The sequence below is a fragment of the Sus scrofa genome, unplaced genomic scaffold (genome assembly GCF_000003025.6).
Source record: "Sus scrofa isolate TJ Tabasco breed Duroc unplaced genomic scaffold, Sscrofa11.1 Contig1914, whole genome shotgun sequence".
In the NCBI taxonomy this organism is placed as follows: domain Eukaryota; kingdom Metazoa; phylum Chordata; class Mammalia; order Artiodactyla; family Suidae; genus Sus; species Sus scrofa.
The window spans coordinates 1273727-1287731 of NW_018084979.1; the positions used below are offsets into that span (position 1 = coordinate 1273727).

The 14005-nt window shown below is 54.3% G+C and overlaps 1 long non-coding RNA gene across 1 annotated transcript; it reads left to right on the plus strand.

Moving 5' to 3' along the window:
* Positions 1-748: 748 nt before the first annotated feature.
* Positions 749-11787, plus strand: LOC102167940. Its single transcript, XR_002341110.1, has 4 exons — positions 749-1194; positions 1374-1465; positions 1716-1887; positions 11401-11787. It is a non-coding gene; the product is annotated as an uncharacterized LOC102167940 (long non-coding RNA).
* The last annotated feature ends 2218 nt before the right edge of the window (positions 11788-14005 follow it).

The following is a 14005-nucleotide window of genomic DNA, read 5'->3' on the forward strand; positions in this document are numbered from 1 at the left end:
CACCATCACTTTCTCTCAGGTCACAGGAGGGGAAACTCAGGTCCAGGGAGGCGGAGCGACTCTGCATCGGGGTGGAGCAGGTGCATGTGAGTGTTGGCGGGGAAGGGAACGACAAGGTTTATGGGACGCCTTGGGTCCCGGACTTGGGGAGGAAGGCCTCCTTATTGGATCTCGCCGTGTGGCCCCAGCGAAGAGGGGACGAGGCACTGGCCAAAGCCACTGTGGGCCAGCCTCGGTTTCCCCATCCGCTCAGGAAGCAGGGAGGCGGTGGAGTCCCGCCCCAACGGACCCTCACGGCCCCGCGCGAGCCGACACCGCCCCCTGGCGGCCTCGCGCGTCATCGCAGCCCGCAGTCCATCACAGGATGCAGCGAGGGAGCCAGGCCGAGACGCCCCAGGTCGCCAGGAGACAGCCTTGCCCCGGCGGTGGGTTGACGGGCTTCGGGCTCCACTCGCCATAGAGCCGCCGCAGGCCCCTTCCCACTCTGGGTCTCGGTCTCCGCCCTGAAGCAGCCACAGTCGTGCCCACCCGACGTCCGGCCACTCGGCCGCCCCTGGGGCTCCCGGAACCCGGCTTTCCCTCCCCACGCCCCAGGGTTAGCGTCCCTCCCCTCCCCCATGGGCGGGGCCGCTTCCCCTATAGGCCAATCAGAAGCCCGGGGCGTGGCAGGGAGGGGCAGGTGGCCCCACCCGGAGGGCGGGGGGGAAGCTCCCCGAGGGCCCCGCCCCAGGCTCCCCTCCCCCTCCCGGGGGCGGTCCCTCCCGCGAGTCCTCCGACCCCCGCAGGGCGCAGGGTGGCGAGCGCCGCTCTCCCGGGCCGAAAGGGCCGAGGGGCGCTTCATTTTCCCGTCTTCGAAGTGGGGACAGTCGCTGCCGCCCTGCTCCGGGTTGGAAGACAGCCGCTTCCAACCCCGCCTCTGCCCTCCAGCCCCTGCAGCGGCCTGCGGGTCACAGTGGCCGCCCCCCACCCGACCTGCCAGCCCTTTGCACAGCCGTACCCCTCCCCGAGGGAACAGAACTTCCCGCTATCTCTTCCCTCTGCCTGGAATGCAGTCCACCCAGCTGAGCCTGCTCCTGCAAGCGGCCTCACGGGGAGGGTTCGGCGACATACCCAGGCCCATTTTACAGAATGCTGACACTGAGACCAGAGCGTTCAGAGGAACCCGCCTCAAGGTGCTCAGCTGGAGATGGCCTGGTGGGTACCTACCTGTCCACTGAGACCCACCCCACAGTGTCATTGAGTCCCAAGCCTGTCCTCTGTTCCCACTCCAGGGAGCCTCGGGGAGCCCACTGAGGCCCATTGCCACCTGGATTGGGAGGATCAGGGGTCCTCAGGAAGCAGCCCCTCACTCTGCCCTCCCCCACCTTGTCCAGTAGGGAACTGTGGCCCTGGAGAGGCTGGGAGGGCTAAGCTTTCCTGTTGAGCACTGTGGAGGGAGCACAGACTTGGACCAGTGAGGAAACAGGTCAGTAAGGCCTGGGAGGGACTTCTTGCCACAAGGAGGAGAAGGATTGGACAAACTGCCCATCTCCAAGGGTAGTGAACAGGAAAGGGGGATGGAGGGTTGGATGGGTGGATGGGCTGCAGTTATAATGCCCATAAACCTTGAGACACAAATGAGACTGCCACAGGTGTGTGTTATCTGCTGCTATGTAACCAACAATCCCCAAACCATGGCTGGAAACAGCGATTTCTTATTTCTCACCATTCTCTAGATTGACTGGACAGTGCTGCTTCATCTTTCGTCTGCTGAGATCACTTATACAGCTGCAACTGGCTGGGGCTCAGTGGGGGTGAAAGAGTCAAGGCTTCACCCACGTGACTGCAGTTGATGTGAACTATCAGCCTGGCAACTCAGCTGGCTGCCAGCACAGGCTGTCATCTCAGGTACAGTGGCCCTCCAGATCCACAGGTTCTACATCCCTGGATTTAATCGACCAAGGATGGAAAATATGTGGGGGACAAAATTCCAGAAAGTTCCAAAATGCAAGATCTGATTTTGCCTGGTGCCAGCAACTCTTTACATAGCATTTGCATTGTATTAGGTATTGTAAGTAATCTGGAGATGATTTAACGTTATATGCAAATGCACATCCTACCTCGCTGTACATAAGGGACTTGAGCATTCTTGGCTGTTGGCATTTGTGGGGGTTCTGGACAGTTCCCTGTGAGGACCGCGGGACAACTGCACTTTGGCCCTACCTCGCCTCCACACAGGGCTAACGTGGGCTGCTTCACCCAGCGTGGCACCTGGGTTCCCCTGAGAACTAGCTCAGTATGCAAGCGCCCATCTAACCTCTCCTTCCATCATGTCTGCTACTATTTCGTTGGCCAGAACGAGTGACATGAGGATGCCCAGAGGCAGCGTGAAATGAGACCTCCCCAGGGCAGGGATACCAGGGAGCACATTGTGTGCCACCACAGAGGGACAGGAATGAAGATTGCCCGGGGGGGGGGGAGCTTTGGGAGCTGGAATATCCAAGGAATGCTGCTAAAGGAGGAAGGCCTTGGCTAAGGAGGGCTCCACCCTGGGTCCTCCCCCATCCCGGGGCCCATGGAGGTGGGAGGGTAACCATCTATGAAGTAAAGATATAAACTGGTTACGTGTCTGGAGACAGGTGCTCTGTGGACAGTGAAAACTGGGTGGCGTGAGAGTGTGATGGGACGTGGCGGGTGAGACAGCTGCTTCCGATGAGGCGGACAGGGAAGCCTTCTCAGAGGAGGCGGCCTTTAGGCGGAGTTTAGACTGACAAAAGGAGCCGGGCTTGGGGAGTGCAGGAAGCAGTGAATGGCAGGTACAGGAACAGCTAAAGCAAAGGCTCTGAGATGGGAATGAGCTGTACGCCTATGAGGATTAGAGAGAAGACGGGGCTGGCGGGAGGGGGCAGGGTGGGTATGGCTGGATTGTGTTGGGTCTTGTAGGCCTGGACAGCAAGGTTGGACTTTTCTCCAAGTACAATGTGGCACCTCCCGAGAAACAACAGGACCCAACCCGATGTGTATCTATTGAGCACCTTTTGTATGCCAGGCACTTTTCTAGGCACTTGGGACTCACTGATAAACAAAACAAGGGAACATCCCCACCCTTGTGGGGTGTGATCTGATTTGGGGATTTTTTTTTTTTAAATCCCTGCTGAAGGGGAGCAGAAGTGGGGTGCCCGAGTGCAAGGAGAAAAAACTGAGGTGCAACTGTCAGGCCTAGGAAGTGGGCAGTGACAGATAAGGTAAATTCAGGATGAGCCTGGAGGAGCTCCTGTCGTGGCGCAGGGAAACGAACCTGACTAGTATCCATGTGGATGCAGGTCCGATCCCTGGACTCGCTCAGTGGGTTAAGGAGCCGGTGTCACCGTGAGCTGTGGTGTAGCTCGCAGACACGGCTCGGATCCTGCATTGCTGTGGCTGTGGTGTAGGCCGGCAGCTACAGCTCTGATTGGACCCCTAGCCTGGGACCCTCCATATGCCGCAGGTGCAGCTCTAAAAATACAAAAAAAAAAAAAAAAAAAAAAGAGCTTGGGAGATCATCTTCACAATGAGTTAGACAAAGAGGTCTTAGATTTTTTTCCTATAAAACAAAAAAATTGATAAATTGGACCTTATCAAAACTTAAAACATTTGCACTTCAAAAGATATGATTGATAGGGAGTTCCCGTTGTGGCAGCAGAATCCAACTAGAATCCAACTAGTATCCATGAGGATTCGGGTTCGATCCCTGGCCTCGCTCAGTGGGTTAAGGATTCAGCATTGCAGATGAGCAGTGGTGTCGGTCACAGACTCCGCTCAGATCTGGTGTTCCTGGGGCTGTGGTGTAGGCCAGCAGCTGTAGCTCCAATTTGACTGGGAACTTCCATATGCCATAGGTATGGCCCTAAAAAGCAAAAAGAAAAAGAAAAAGATACCATTGATAAAATGACAAGATAAGCCTGAGCTAGAATATTTTCAAATCATATATCCAGACTATATCAAGAATTATTTGAACTAATAATTAAGAGCCACAACCCAGTTTTAAAAGGAGCAAAAGATTTGAACAGACACTTCACCAAAGAAGACATACAGATGGCCAATGAATGTATGAAAATATCTTCATCATCATTAGTCACCATTAGCAAAATGCAAGGTAAAGCACAAGGAAATACCACTGTACACCTATTAGAGTGTCTAAAATTAAAAAGACCAGAGTTCCTGCTGTGGCACAGTGGGTTAAGGATCAGGTGTTGCTGCAGCTATGGCTTGGATTCAATCTGTGGCCCAGGAACTTCCATATGCAGCGAACGTGGCCATAAAACAAAACAAAGCAAAGTAAAAAACTGCGTAGTGGTGATCATTGCACAATTCTATAAATTTACTAAAAATCATTGAGTTGTGCCCTTAAAACAAGAGAATTTCATGGTATACAAGTTATATATCAACTAAGCTCTTAAAAGAACAAGAGAGAAGCCAGGGATAGGCCTTCGGAGAGGGCGGAGGCTCAGCTGAGAGCCCACGTGTTGAAGGTGGCCCAGGTTTCAGACCCCAAACCCTTAGGGGTCTGTGTAGTGTTACGGTGCCCTGGGAGGCCACCTTTGTCCTTAGGCCAGGACCCCCAGGAGGTGAGAGGATGGGGGGTACCTTTTAAACTGTTTACAGAAAAACCTCCATGAGGGAAGGAGGCCTGTTTTCAATGATAAATGCTACAACCCAGACATCACCCCCTCCCCTAAGTCTGAATTCTCCCGATCTGGGGAAATCAGTTTTTTTCCAATAACAAGCTCTAAGCCCAGGGGAGGCCCCGCCCAGCTGCACAGGTTGAAGTGGCAATTAGCACAGGGCAATTAGGGACGGCTCTTCTGTTGGGGGCAGGGGGGCTGGCCCTCTCGGCAGGCACTTAGGGAGAGGACAGCCGCTGGGAGTAGAGTGTGTGCCTGGTGGGGCGCGCGCGCACATTGCCCCTCCCCATACCCCGTGGGGACAGAGGTGCGCTGATTTGAGCCGGGAACCCAAGGGCAGGGATCCCCACAGCCCCGGTGCTCAGGCCCTCGCTGAAGAGCCGGTGCAGAGGACCCGTCTCCAAACCAAAGATCTGGGTTCTTCTGACCAAGGTCTGAAAAGGCACAGGAGCTTACCGTCGGGGTCCCTTGTGAGAAGAGGGACGCTGGCAGAAGAGCACAGCTGCCCAGGTGGGCAGAGCTGCGTCTGGGGAGCCCTCGGACCCCTTCCACACACACGCGCGTGCGCGCACACACACACACACACACACACACACACACCAGCACCAACCAACTCCCCAAGCACGGAGACCCAGATGCCTCATTAGCAGAGGGGGCAACGGAGGCCTCAGTCCGACGCAGGCCTCCCCGCCGCACCTCCCGCCTGTGGTTATTGGCAGGCGGGTTCAGAGGGTAGGCAGCTCAGACCCTGACCTTCACTCTCTAGAGTGCCTGTCTAGGGTCTTCCAAGCCCCACCCGAGAAGGGCCCAGAGCTGGGCATCTGAGGGCAGCGCAGACCGCTGGAACAACCTAGGCCCGATAGGCACACGCAGCCTGCTCTCCTCACCTCTGATTCGACCAGGCAGGGCACCTGACCAAGGAGAGCTCATCCATAGGCTGACCAGTGACCTATCAGTGTGACCTGGTGAGAGCACAACCAATGAGATGCCTCCCTGGGACTTGGAGCCAGGACAGACCGGGAGGGACAGGAGGGCACATGGTTGGCCTCTGGCTGGCTTTATCTGCATTGAGCAGAGGAGGGCGAGGAGGACCAGCAGAGCTGGAGGCTGAGGGCCTTGGAGAGGAATGACAGAGAGAGAAGCCTGTGCCCAGCCTCCACTAGGCGCTGCTTGGACTGTCTCAGAGTCAAGTGGTACCCAGCGCATGTGGCGCCTTTCACTCGTCCACAGTCATCCTTGGATGTTTATCCTTAAATCACCCACATCACTTTGGCTGCCCCATAAGCATTCATGTTTGTGAGGTGTGGTGTACTGGGCATTTGCTCCAATATGTGTTCATGTGAATTTGCCACCATCAAAATAACGTTCCTCATTTGCACACCCATCTTCAGAGCCGCATTATTCACAGTGGCCAATGGGTGGAAAAAGCCCAAGTGTCCAAGGGATGAGTGGATAAACAAAATGAGGCGTATATACATAATGGAGTACTATTCAGCCCTAAAAAAGGAAGGAAATTCTGGCACATCTTACGACATAGATTAACCCCGAGGATTTTATGTAGAATCAAAAAAGGACAAACCTGAATTATCCTACTTATATGAGGTACCAAGAGTAGTCAACTTTGGGAGTCCCATCATGGCTCAGCAGTAATGAACCCACCTAATATCCATGAGGAGGCAGGTTCAAACCCTGGTCTTGATCAGTGGGTCAAGGATCTGGCATTGCCGTGAGCTGTGGTGTAGGTCACGGACGAGGCTCGGACCCCGAATTGCTGTGTCTGTGGTATAGGCCGGCAGCTGCAGCTCCAATTCTACACCTAGCCTGGGAACTTCCATATGCCTGTGGCACGGCCCTAAAAAGACAAAAGAAAAATAAAAGCAAAAACAATGCCATTTGCAGCAACATGGATGGAACTAGAGATTCTCATACTAAGTGAAGTCAGTCAGAAAAAGATAAATACCATATGATATCACATATCTGGAACCTAATATATGGCATGAATGAACCTATCTATAGAGAAGAAACAAACTCATGGACTTGGAGAATAGACTTGTGGTTGCCTGGGGGAGGGGGAGGGAGCAGGATGGATGGGGAGTCTCGGGTTAGTAGATGTAACCTATTGCGTTTGGAGTCGATAAGCACTGAGACCCTGCTATACAGTGCAGGGAACTATGTCCAGGCAGGTGTGATGGAACATGATGGAGGATAATGTGAGAAAAAGAATATCTATAGGTATAGATAGATAGATATAACTGGGTCACTTTGCGGTACAGCAGGAATTGACAGAACATTGTAAATCAACTATAATTTTTTTATTATTTTTATTTTTTGGCTTTTTAGGGCCACACCTGTGGCACATGGAGATTCCCAGACTAGGGGTCAAATCGGAGCTACAGCTGCCGGCCTACACCACAGCCACAGCAACGCAGGATCCGAGCCACGTCTGTGACCTACACCACAGCCCACGGCAACACCGGATCCTTAACCCACTGAGTGAGGCCAGGGATCAAACCTGCAACCTCATGGTTCCTAGTTGGATTCGTTTCCACTGCACCACAATGGGAACTCCTCAACTATAATTTTAAAAAAATAATAATTTAAAAATAATTTTAGAAGTTTTAAACTACAGTCATGGGTGCAGCCTTAAAAAAGAAAAAGTTAAGGTGGTTAATTTTATGCAATGTGTATCTCATCACAATTTTAAAAATTGAAATTCAGAGTTCACATCATGGCGCAGCAGAAACGAATCCAACTAGGAATCATTAGGGTTGTAGGTTCGATCCCTGGTGTTGCTCAGTGGGTTAAGGATCCACCGTTGCTGTGAGCTGTGGTATAAGCCAGCAGCTGTAGCTCGGATTCCACCCCTAGCTTGGGAACCTCCACATGCCACGGGTGTAGCCCAAAAAGAAAAACAAAGAAAACCCCCAAAACAAATAAAGTTCTTGGGGGCCTGCTCTGTGCCAGAAAACAGCACCCTGACCGTCACTCCACCTACCCTGTCCCTGCACTGGCCTCAATGTGGAGTGAAAGCAGAGAGGAAATGGAGGCTCAGAGAGGTTAGGTGACATGTCCCAGGTCACACAGCTGGTAGCATCAGAGCCACAACTAGAAAACAGTCACTCTGACCGCAAAACTCATGTTCTCCTAAAACTAGGCGTGTGAGAGGGGGAGGCGGGGATAGGCACGATCAGCGTCTAGAATATCAGCTTTACTCAGGCATTTGGGTTGAGAGATGGGAAATTGAGTGAATGCACAAAACCTAACTCTTGTTACTCCAGAATTCCCATGTTAAAGGGGCAAAGCACTACACCCACACGAGTTTTCCATATCAAGAGATTTTGGCTAACAGCAGCTCCCATCATCACGAACCCAGCCAGAAACCAGACTGGGACTTGAACCCATGGTTTTTGACTTCGATTCATTCACTGAAGTTCAGGTTCTTTGTGTCTCAGCATAGAAGGAATTCAGTGAGTGCAAAGTGATTATCTTTTTGTCTTTTTAGGGCTACATCCTCGGCATATGGAGGTTCCCAGGTTAGAGGTCAAATTGGAGCTGCAGCGTCTGGCCTACACCACAGCCACAGCAACATGGGATCCAACCCACGTCTGTGACCTATACCACAGCTCACGGCAACACTGGATCCTTAACCCACTGACTGAGGCCAGGAATCAAACCTGCATCTTCATGGATAATAGCTGGGCTTGTTAACCACTGAGCCACGACGGGAATCCCAAAGAATAGCTGTATTACAATAGGACACTTGTGAGAGATACGCGTGGGCAGGCGAAGAGTCACTAGCTCCTCCTTCGTGTCCGATAAGGGAGTATTTGACCCTATGAGGTCAGACGAGGACCTCACGATGCTTATTCAAATCAGCAGAAGGGCGGTAACATCTGCTAAAATCCTCGAATCATTTCAGGCGTCTGTACCGAGAGGGTCTCCCACTTGGAAATGTCATCTTTCCCTTAAACTCCCGCCTGGGGTCCGAAGGGTTATTGTCTTGCTGAACTTGAGTGCAGGCCTCGCTTTGTCTTTCACTGACGGACCTGAGGCCTATCTCGCGCTTCTATGAGTTAAGCAGGCCTACTTGGTTCTGATGGCTTTCTGGAGCGTTTTTAACTTCCAGTGGTCTCCCAAAGTTCCCCGAGTTCCCCTCTATCTGTGGTCCCCTCCTGGGACCTCTACAACTCCCTGTGTGCCTATCCCACTCCATCCCTATCAGCAGGACTGTGGTCCAGCTCCTTGTGTTCCTTGATTCCTGCTGCCCAGCCATTGCTGGGCAGCCTTGTGGAGAGGGGACACCTGTTGCTTCTCTCTCCTGTCCCCACAGGAGCCTGGGGTGCAGATGCGGGAGTGGGGGTGACAGAGCCACTGCCCTGACCTCGGGGGAATGGTTGTTTGTGCCTCCCAGACTGAGTCACTGCAGCCTTCTGTCAGTCTGTCTGTCCGACACCCAGGGACCCAGGTTTGGTCCCGCTCTGGGCTGCCTGGGGGGACAGGCAGGTGCTTCTGAGAACAGAGCCCTAGCAGATGCTGGATGGGCTCAGGGGCTTTGGGACTCAGGAGGGGAGGCCGAGTGAGGATGGGCTTGGGGGTGTCCCACCCGCTTTCTTTCAGCTGGGGCTTCTCAACTTTAAGAAGATTTTGTTGTTGTTGTTGGGCGTCTAAGATCTCCCAACTCTGGGACTGCGCTACTTAAAGAACACTTGGGAGCCCTGCGCTCCCATGAGGTGTCAAGTCAGGAAGCCCAGGCCTGCTCTGCACCAAGACCTGGTCGTTCCTTGTGGGAGAGGACAAGACCCCCCGGGGAAGCGGGGAGGGGGGAGGCCCTGAGTCAAAGGAACCTAGCTGGAAACCCACTATATCAGTGGCTTTGATGAAATGGAAATTTCGTTTTCTCTCCTACTCAAGATGTTTAGAGGTGGCCAGGGCAGGGTCAGGAGCCTGGACTCTTTCTAATACTGTGATTCCACCATGAGCAGTTTTGTTCAAAAAATACACCTTTCAGTCCAAAGTGGCTGCTGAAGCTCCTGCCATCATATCTGCATTATAGGCAGCAGGAAGGAGAAAGGAGAGCAGGGTTTGCCTGGTCCTTTAAGGACCCTTCTTGAAATTAAACACTCTAATTACATCTAGACCAAAACTCAGTCACAGGCCAACCTATAGGTGTAAGTGGAGTTGGGAAGTGTCTTGATTCCAGGCAGCAGATGCCTAGGTAAACTATCAGGGGTTCTATTTCCTCAGACAATGGAGGTGGTTAGGTTGGGACAGGACCTTGGGGGATGGTGATAGGTCTCTGCCCCAAACAATGACAAGCTGTGTGCCCTTGGGCAAGCTCCTTCCCCTCTCTGTGCCTGTCTCTATGAAGTAGGGATGTAGGAAGACTGACTCCAAGGCCCTTCCCTACCCTGACAGTTGGTGACCCTGCAGCAGGGGAGCCCAGAGAGGCCAACACCAAGGATAGAACAGCTCTGGTTTAAAACTTAGCAATTCTCAGAGTTCACATCATGGCGCAGCGGAAACGAATCCAACTAGGAACCATGAGGTTGTGGGTTCGATCCCTGGCCTCTCTCAGTGGGTTAAGGATGCGGCGTTGCTGTGAACTATGGTGTAGGTTGCAGACGAGGCTCAGATCTGGCATTGCTGTGGCTGTGGTGTAGGCCGGCAGCTGTAGCTCTGATCAGACCCCTATCCTGGGAACCTCCATATGCCGTGGGAGATGTCCCCCCCAAAAAAAGGTAAATCTGCCTGTTCCAAGGTTTACAGGTATATAACAGCATAAAACTTGATTATTGATTTTCAATCTGCAAACTGATTAACACGGGCTAGGAGGCCATTGATAGGGGAGCCAGGGGAATGAGCCTGGACTCTCACCAGCAAGGAAGAGTTGGTTAGGTCCTAAAGATGGGGGCGGGGAGGGGTGGGGGTGTTGGGGGAGGGGCAGGGAAGGCCTCTTAGGGTCACAGAGGTGGCAGGGGAAGAGAGGACTGAAACAGGGGGATGGTGCCACGAGGCAGGGACATGGGAGCTGATGAAGAGGGCGGGGGGAGGGGAGGTCAGCACCGGAGCTGAGTTGGCTCTCTGGGGGTCAGTGGGGAGGAGAGGGGTTGCTTTTCCTCCCAAGCCTTCCGATGGCTCTTCTCTCCTAACTCGTCCCCTGTGTTACCGTGATGACATATTTAAGAGCTCTGAAAAACACTGCACTAAGCAAGAGTCCTCTGGCCGGCTGGAATCAGGGAGCTGGGGCTCCGGGACACCCACTTGCAGTTCTCAGGCCGCAGAGGAGCTGGGAGGCCAGGCTGTGCTGGGCTGGCAGGAAGGGGCCGGGTCCAGGGGAACGTTGGGGTCTGCTAAGACCCAGGCCTGGGGTGGCCGGTCCAGGCAGCCGGTGGCTGGGAGCCGCCCCTCCCTCCTCGCTTCCTGTGCCTTGACCCCCGCTCCGTGGGGTGGCCCGGCAGTCAGCGGCCGGAAGTACGTCCCTGTGACACAGCAGATTTCCTGGTCTTTCTCCAAGCCTGAGCGAGGCCCAGGAGCGCCTAGAATTACTGTGGGAGGGGGGAGCGGTCCAAGGGGGCTAGTGGGCCATTCTCCCTGTTTCAGGACAGGGGCTGGGGGTGTCGATGAATTTCATACAAAAGTCATGGGACCGTGGTACTTAAGGGCAGGATTTCTGGGTTTCCTGAGCCCTACACACACCAGCTGTGTGACCCTGGACAAGTTCCATAGCCTCTCTGTGCCTTACTTTTCTCATCTGCAGAATCAGGGATTGTGAGGTTAAGCGAGAGCCTCCCTGCAGCCCTCGGAGCAGCCAAAGAAAGTGCTTGGAGACAGCTGATCGGAGGCTCGTGATCCGGATGGCGACAGCGACAGCAAACATGAGGCTTATTGTTGGAGCCCCACCTGCCCTGCCAAAGCTGAGCACACAGCCTTGCAGATAAGCCTGCCCCCTGCTCCTCCCTCTGTGAGGCAGAGACAGGAATGGGTGAGGAGGTGAGGCTTGTTTAACGGGCTGAGGCCAGGAGTTCTCCAGTGGCCTCGTGGTTAGAGACCTGGCGTTGTCACTGCTGTAGCTCAGGTTCGATCCCTGGTCTGGGAACTTCCACATGCCTCGGGTGCAGCCAAAAATTAAAAAATTAAAATTAAAGGGATGGAGTTTCTGTCATGGCACAGTGGAAATGAATCCAACTAGGAACCATGAGGTGATGGGGTTGATCCCTGGCCTTGCTCAGTGGGTTAAGGATTTGGCGTTGCCCCAAGCTGTGGTTTAGGTCACAGACACGGCTCGGATCTGATGTTGCTGAGGCTGTGGCGTAGGCTGGCAGCTGCAGCTTTGATTCAACCCCTAGCCTAGGAACCTCCATATTGCACAAGGCACGGACCTAAAAAGCAAAGAAATTAAATTAAATTAAGGGGAAAAAAAACAAAATAAAATTAAGGGAGTTCCCGTTTTGGTTCAGTGGAAATGAATCCGACTGGTATCCATGAGGACGTGGGGTTTGATCCCTGGCCTAGCTCAGTGGGTTGGGGATCCTGTATTGCTGTGAGCTGTGGTATAGGTTGCAGACACGGCTTGGACCTGGCGTGGCTGTGGCTGTGGCTGTGGTGTAGGCCAGCAGCTATAGCTCCAATTCGATCCCTAGCCTGGGAACTTCCATATGCTGTGGGTGCGGCCCCAAAGAAAAAAAAATTAAAATTAAAATAATAAAAATAAAGGGCAGAGGCCAGCCTTCCCATCTCCGGCCTCCTCATCTAGACTCTCTACTGTATTAACAAGTTCCTGGGCAATGGCAACTCCCGCACAGAAACTCAGGGGACAACAGGGCTGGCAGAGGGCATCTGGGGTTCCCCGCTGCCGTGGAGAGGTGACTTCCAGGGGAGGCTGCATAAACAGTGGGCACTTCGGTCTCTGCGGTGTGGTGGCTGGAGCAGGAACATCTAAGATGCCCAGCATAGCCCTCCCCTTGGCCTGCAAGGCCTGCGGCCAGCTGCCCAGCCTTGCCCCAGCTAAGCTCCCTGAGCCAGGCCCTGGGGGTCCCAGGCAGGGGCACACCTGCTCTCCCGGCATCTGAGCCCCTCCCTGCATGGGTCCCTGATGTGGACAACTTCCTTCTCAGGCAGGAGAGGAAGCAGGACCCACTCCCCTCCCTCCATGGCAAGTCCTGGGGTCTCTCTGTCCCCATATCTGCCAGCCTGACCCTGAGGGCCACAGTGCCTCCACCTACATCTTGTCAGGGCCCCAAGAGGCCCGGTGCTCAAGGCCCACTGACCTGGCTTCAAATCAGCTCTACCACTTCCAGGCTGTGTGGCTTCAGGCAAGCCACTTAACCTCTCTGAGCCCACTTCTTCAGTAAAACGGGAATACGGTGGCATTCCTGTGAGGTTGTGGAGAGTATCTGGTTTTGTTTTTGTTTTTTTTGTCTTTTTGCCATTTCTTGGGCCGCTCCTGCAGCATGTGGAGGTTCCCAGGCTAGGGGTCCAATCGGAGCTGTAGCCACTGGCCTACACCAGAGCCACAGCAATGCGGGATCCGAGCCGTATCTGCGACCTACACCACAGCTCACGGCAACGCCGGATCCTTAACCCACTGAGCAAGGGCAGGGATCGAACCTGCAACCTCATGGTTCCTAGTCGGATTCGTTAACCACTGCGCCACGACGGGAACTCCGAGATTATCTGTTGACTTGTGTTCCTGTCCTTCAGCCTCTCCTGCTTTTCAGACCTTGCTCAGAGCCCGTGGTGCTGTGTCCTTGGCTCCCAGAGAGGGAGATGCAGGTGTCTGCCCTCAGGGGGTGCCCACTTCGGTGGGCGAGATGGCAGGTAAATAGGCTGTCATCAGGGCCACAGCTCTGGCTGATGTAAACAGCAAGTGCTGAGATCACGGGGCACGGGGAGTTAGTGAGTCCGGGCCCACCAAGGAGATGCGGGAAGACCTGCGAGCTGGACAGTCGCAAGACAGCGAGGGAAGGCAGAGGCTTCCTGGCAGGGGCATGGACAAAAGAAAGGCGTGGTGCGAGCCCCCAGGGCTGATGGCAGGGCCACTCAGCAGTGGGCAGAACGAGGGGGAGGCAGGAGGAGGCTGGGCACGAGGAGGGAGGTGCCGTCTGTAGGGGTGAACTGTGGGGAGGGGCTGGCCTGGGCAGGTGGTGGGGTTGAGGGGACCTCCAGGCCAGCCAGGCCAGGGGGTGGCCCCCTCCTCCACCGGGGGTGCCTACAGAGAAACCGAAACCGGCCATGGGCAGACTCTGCCCTTGAGTCCAGCCACCGCCCTCCAGGGCCTGACTGCCCGCCCCGCCTTCCAAAACTGGGGGTGGGAGGGCTGGGCCCCAAACCAGTGCCCGGAAATGGACCTGTATCTTATAGAA